The sequence below is a fragment of the Lissotriton vulgaris genome, chromosome 2_1, assembly GCF_964263255.1.
Source record: "Lissotriton vulgaris chromosome 2_1, aLisVul1.2, whole genome shotgun sequence".
NCBI classification, from domain to species: Eukaryota; Metazoa; Chordata; class Amphibia; order Caudata; family Salamandridae; genus Lissotriton; species Lissotriton vulgaris.
This window is the reverse complement of record NC_141687.1, coordinates 186,546,877-186,554,074: the sequence shown is the minus strand read 5'-3', so window position 1 is coordinate 186,554,074 and position 7,198 is coordinate 186,546,877.

The following is a 7,198-nucleotide window of genomic DNA, read 5'->3' as shown; positions in this document are numbered from 1 at the left end:
TTTGCCAGGTGGGGGTCAGGGATCAGACGCACCACAGGGGGCGGAGCCAGCATTGTGAAGGGAAGGCAGAGCCATATTCAGGTCCCATGTGCAACTCCCTCCCATCTAGATGTAGATCTCTCTATTTACCACTGGGCAGACTCATCCTGGATCCTGGAGCCACCCACACCATCCAGCACCTGTCACTCACATGCCAGACAAGGCAATTCACATCAGGCAGGCAGACACACAGCACACAGAAATGCCAACTTCTAAAAGTGGCATTTCTCCACTAGTTACCATACATCTGTGCACACCATTGCTCAGCATTTTTTCTCACGAGTTCATACATACTAAACTCGCCCCTGCACTCCTCTCATGTATGGAATTAGCAGGGACACACATATCCCCTATGCATTCCTATGGGAGGGCCGGCCAAACTCACCACACGCACTCAGAGCACACACGCACTTTACACTGGGCCACAGTGCTAAAGGGAGCAAAGGCCAAAAACTACTAATATCAGGTCACAGAAAAGGCAAAAAGTTTAGGGGTGAACCTGCCAAAAGGGCCAAGTCCAACACAACCCCCTTCCAGCCAAAATGCATGGCAGACCAATCACCACTGTGATGGGCTTCCCTGCTTGGGGCGATAGAACATGGACGCGGGCCCACAACTGCAGGGACACCCTCCTGTTCTAAACCATGGTGAACCCATGTGGTTCCTTCTGTAAAAGCTGTCCCGAGCAACTGGGCTACCCCACTGGTACTCCCTACCTGTCAGCGGCCAGGACCAGGCCCTAGGCCACCCAGATGTCATTGGTCCTTGCCCATCCACAGAGTTGGGGGTAGTAACCCCTGGCACATAGTAGCCATTCTCCACTCTTCCCCTCATCAGGGCAGGTCTAGACTACCACTGATCCTCCAGCCTAGGGTCCACACCCTCAGGCTGACCAGAAGTCACTGGTGAGGCTCTCCTCCCCTACCTCTCCTTCTAGGGTTCCGCGCTCTCCTCCTTTGAGAGGCACCCTCAGACCCCAACTCTCCCACCAGTTCAGGACCTCTATCCCACAACTGGTCTCCCAACCTAGGGTTTAACCCCTCAGATTGCACCGGGGTCAGAGGCAAGGACTCCTACCCACTGCAACCCCTTCCAGAGTTCTGCACCCTCCCAACTGGAGCGGTACCCCTGGAAGATGAACCGGCTCAGGTTACAGACGTCCTTCCCTCTAGGTCAAGCAGATCCTGAACCTGGCCTCCCAACCTTGGGGCTAAACCCTTTTGCGGAGTAATTGCCTGGCACTCAAGGACTTCTGGGGGTGCACACAGCCTCATCCCCATGAGGGTAACACATAACTCATGTGTTGTGTGACAGTCTGTCTGGCGCAGATCTCCCGACCCCTGTCCACCTGACAGTGCATGAAGATCCCCCAGAACAGAAGTGGTGTCATCATGGTCACTCCCAAGGAATTCAGCCCTACTGGCTAGACCCTGGCCCACTGGTTCTTCCACTGGGGAACATATCCCCCACTCACACCTCAATCTGGACTTCTGTACCCTCCCAACAGGAGCAGGACCGCCAGACACCAGAACCACTGGAGCTCTATTTACAGACGCTCCAGGTTCTCCTATTTACAGACGCTCCGGGCTCTCCAGACACTAGGAGACCTCAAATGGACTAACAGGACAGCCTAGGCTTCCAACCTGGTGTTCCCTCCAGGTTCTGAGACTGGGTTTCGGGCACCTGGGGACACACAGTCCCACACTCACTCCTACTCCACTGAGACAGGACATAAGCCCCTACACTCCTCCCACTACACTGGGACCTAGCTGGGCTACTCTGAACCTCTTCCTCCACCCAGGACTGGAAGATACCTGACCCACTACTTTTGAAATCACTCCCCAATGCCTCTTCAGAACCTCGGGCACTTTCCCAGAGGTCTGCCTCCTCTGCAAGATCCCATGGATTAGGAAACTCACACTCCAACAGGTGTTGGCGCAACCCCGGAAAACAACAACTGAGCAGGTGCTCTTTGATAACCAGATTGAACATTCCTTCAAAATCCTGTTCCGTGTTAACCCTTACCCAATCAACCAGTGCATCATTACATTCATCCGCAAACTCCCCCCAAAACTGGTGAGACAGTTTCTTACTGCCCCTGAACTTCAACCTGAACTCCTCTTCTTGGGAACAAGGTACCATACTCTGGGAACTGGGAATGGGACTTCCTGCACTGGACTCCATATTGCTGCCACCACTGTACCCCACTTTTACTGGAGATTTCAGAAAACTACAACTGCACTCAGGGGATAATCTACCCTCCAGTGCTAATTTCTCCCTGGCGAAGGCCCTCTCTGCCTCTGCCATCCCCTCCTGTGCTAGGACCCTCTCGGTCTCTAACTTTTGCTCTTCAAGGCCCAACGCCTTGAGACTCAACTCCTGAGCCAATAATGCCTTTTTCTCCTCTAAGGCTAACTTCCCATGCTCCAACTCCAATTTCTGAGCTTCCATATGCTCATAGCTCTCCTTCTGGAGTTTCTCTAAATCCAGCTGATGCTCCCTTTCTTCCCTCCTATCTACCCACTCCTCTAGGGACATGGTAAGGGATGGGGCTCTGCCCCCGACACTGGACCCAGCAAGGGACTCCCTATCTATGGGGTCCTCACTATCTACTGGCGTCCCTGTCCCTGTCCTGTCACTTTCCTTCTCCTCTTCAGACTTCTCAGGGCTCCCCTCAGACCCACCACCCTCTTGGCGTGCGGCCCGGGCCCTCACCTCCGCACCGCGCTTACGTTCCCATTCATCCTTTTGCCAATGGATCAGGTTTTCCCTAAGTTTCGACTGGGTGTCTGACCCACTCACTGCTATGTCTCTCTCCTTACAGAACTCCACCAACTCCCACATACTGTATCTAAACATACCACAGAAATTAAAAGCATTCCATTTTGGCTGGACGCTCATGGACACATGCAACACAGAGACCTAGGTGTCTGAGCTGAAACAAGAGTACACAATTTACAAATTACACTTTTAGGAGAATAATAAAATAGAACTCAGATAAATAATCCCCAAACGCGTGATTATCTAAATGCAGAGTTTGTAGGGCAGCCAGTCGTCGCTGTGGTACTGCGCAAACGCAAGTACTATCCTCACTGCTGACAACCAATGTTAGAAATGGGATCTCTGGTCGGCTAAGGCTTGCGCCAAAGGCAGGCAGAGACCACCACTCTAGTCAGGGCAAGGGAGTTACACCAGTGGTCGAAGTGGGGGAAAAAAAGTAGGGGAACTCTGGGCAGAGATCAGGGGTGGGAACAACACGAGGATTGGGTCAGTGGGTGGAGTCAGAGGTGTGGCCAAAAAGAGCAAATCATTCAAATTTTTTGTGTTAGTTTGGCATATGACTACCTAGCTACAGCTTATTACGTTATTTAATTAATCCAATGAATACATGTTTATTTAAGGTTTAATATGAGTTACAGACATTAAAATACATTCACAAAGTGGGATTTGTTTCCAATCACAGAATGTCCCAAATACGCTTAAAAAGTGGAATCACAAGTCATTTGTCTCCGAGCCATGGAGTTTCTGTCATTAGCACTTCTCCCTTTTTCCACAAGACTAGTTCAAACATGAATGGCAAAATATCCTAGTTTGCAAATGTTTTCTATACAATTATGGCTCTGCAATATTTGCCACATAATGAATCACCTGTTGCATAATTTAACGATTTTAACTAATAAATTGTTTGTAGCTTAAACGGATCAAAGATTACAAACAAACGCAACTTGTGTTTCTGTGAAATGGACAGCCCTTTGCAAGGGTTGACTGATCACGCTTCTCATTGCTGCATTTGTATGATGCACTGCGACTAATAAGGCAAAATCTTTGCAGACTGTTAGCATGTGTAAAAATAATAAAGTATCAGAAAATATACAGCCGTACGCTGCAGCTTTTTTTGCTGCATAATTTATTCAACATTGCAGAATAATTTTGTCCCAAAGCAGGCAGCACATGGTTAAAGTGCTTGTACATGAATCAGAGAGACCGTGAAGTTTGTGAACTAAGTTTGGTGTGCATGCAAATCCTGCAACGCTGACCCCTGGTGAGTGGCACCTACTACTGCTGAAACAAGGCCAATGGAGGTACCAATGGCCTTGGCTACATTGTACCAATGGCTACAGTGGACTGGTCTCCAGGGCAAGGCCGGCTTTAACGCTGTGGAGCCCAGTGCGATAATGTTTGTTGGTGCCCCCAATGACTCCCTCTGCCATGGATTCCCTCACTACCACCCTTCAACAGTGCCCCTCAAGTCTCCATAACCATTGTCTGGCTCAGAATCCTTTACTTTGATTTACAGCGCCACTGATACCAGTGTAGGGTGTCAGAGCACTTTACATCACACATTACAGACAGACAATCAATCATATGTGTGTAAATCACTCTATAGGAAATACATAAGAAAAAGTACTACAAGGTCTAGGAGTTACATGACACTATACTAGTAAGCAGTATGGTTTAATAGTGATTGGTCTGGAGAAACACAAACTCTGAATTTAGAACGTAATACCATGGTTTGGGGTTCTCTTTAATAATAAGAATTGTTGTTATCCATATGATTACCCTTTGCAACATTAGGATAATCAAAGACTGGGGAAAAAACATAACTCTCTAATTTATACCTTGCAGTTTGATTGCAGCTCTTAGATGACAGTTAATAGCTCACTGTTCTATGTTAGGATTTTGACTTATAAACTGAAAGTAAGAAAAAGAGCTCTCTGTCAAAGTGGGTAGCACAGTACTTCGGGACAGTACTTCGGGACCCATAAAGGATTAGCGGTGAATTAGTATAGTATAGTGAAACATGTAAGTAATTTTGAGTGGCAGATATGTTAGTCAGTTATTTGGATCAAGAAGGATAGTGTAACGATAGAAGAGGGAAAAAGGTTTGCATTCAAATAGTGCTTGCTACCCCTAAATGGGGTGTTGAAGCGCTTTTTCGGCGGCTAGCAGGTGGAAGGGCTAGATATTAGATCTCTATCTTATCACTCTAGATCTAAACCCCGATCTGGTCGACTGAACCTTTATTGCCTGTCATTGAGGAAAGAAAGTGCATCCAATACCAGGTTAACCTTGATCAATAATGGGCTCGACTCTGAAAAACCACAGACTACTTCTAAGTTTTAAAGATTTATTACAGAGTCAAAGTTAACTGCAAGTACAGGCATCTCAAAATGAGATTCAAAAGATATACAGGCACCACTACATACATGTGCTCTCTAAAAGCCCTCAGGCGAGCAAAGAACACGACTAGAACTAATTCTAAAATCAAAAGGGCTGCAAGCATAGACACATATTGTGATCTCTCCGTCATTTACAGCAGGAGGGAAAGGTTTCAGGTTAGGCTGTCCCTACCCTGCTCTGGATGGTATCCCTACTTAACAGAATCCCAACCTATCAAAAGGTGTCAGCTGTGAATGACTTCCTAGGAAGATCACCCACTCTTAGTCTCTAAGTGAAAACCTATGATCTCCAGTCATGACCCCTCTCTGCCTACCCATCCGCTCTCTGAAGGGTCCTCAGGCAACTGCTCTAACTCCACCCCGGGGTGCTGACCCTAATACAAAACACAATAACGTTTGAGACGCCCCTCGTGAGACGCCCCTCACGTGGTGTCGATTCTGGCTTTTTCCATGATGATCTTCCTCTGGGCCTCGTGCGTTAGCGTTGACCTTGCTTCTCAGACTCTTCTCCGGCCCGCCGATACCCCCTAAAACATTCCTGAACCCTCCTCCATGTCTGCACCAGTCTCTTGAACAGAACTCTATTCATCCAATTATTAATTGGATCCCCCTCACATATGCAGACAGACATCCGTAGCTGAATCCCCATTCCCATAGACTTCTAACAGAAGTTTGCAACTTATTTCCTGACACAACTCGGCCTGTACCAGTACGTGCAAATCAGAAACCCTTTTATCACTTCAGGCCTACAACAATTCTCGCAAAGGTCAAACTAAAATAGCATGTTAGCATCTTATTGTTAAATAATAAGAAAACACATCTATGGAATATAAATCTAACGAATAAACAAAATCATTGTAACATTAGTGCAATCCATGTCAATGCAAAGGTGTATACGTTTCTAAACCCTTCTGGCCTAGCCATAAGGCCCGTTCCCTTCTATGCCTTGCAGCATGACATTCTTCTATTAGCAGCTACATAACATGGATCATGATTAATCACGTCTAATAAGGTTATACATTTTCACACATTTCTGCATTAGTTCCACTTCTATATGAAATCTCTAGATTAACTACACATTTCGAAGTATAGGTAATATATTCTCAGTACTCATAGCATTTCCCTTATGATTTGGGCGTACTACTTGTAACTTTAGTGTACTCATACATTTTGTTCAGTTTGGGCTCTCTCACAGGCTACTCTGGAACCCATAAAAGATTAGTAATGTAACCCACTGACCTGTTTACATTATGTGCACTTTGTAATCTGCATGGTAGATGTTCTTTGCAGCAGGCACATTAACCCTCTGCGCTACCTTTCCACGAGTCAAAACTTCCCCTTGACAAAACTCCATCTCTCTCTAGGAAGAACATTAATCATGGAGTTGTCATTACATTTTTATTGTTTCCAAAATTGCTGGAGGCCTGGAAGGAGGAAGCAAGTGATTTTGCAAACATAATATACTTGCAAACATAACGCACCCAACCCGACTCAGCACCTCCAGGAATGGTGCCCTTCCCCACCCATGGAAAACAATGTTGTTCAAAGAAAGACAAGAAAACAAGTAGCGCTTCACTGGCAAACTTAGTAAAGTGATGCTAATATGTTTTGGTGAATAAAATCAATCTGGCCCTTTTGAGACCACTCTTTTATTGTATTGTAATTGCATTTTTTATAGCGTGTACTGCCCCTGACACGGCATCTAAGCACTTTTTCTGTGAGTAGCACAGTACTTCGGGACCCATAAAGGATTAGCGGTGAATTAGTATAGTGAAATATTGAAGTAATTTGAGTGGCGGATATGTTAGTCAGTTATTTGGATCAAGAAGGATAGTGTAGGGATAGAAGAGGGAAAAAGGCTTGCATTTATATAGTGCTTGCTACCCCTGAATGTGGTGCTGAAGCGCTTTTTCGGCGACTAGCACGCTACTCTGGAACCCATAAAAGGTTAGTGATGAATTAGTATAGTGAAATATTAA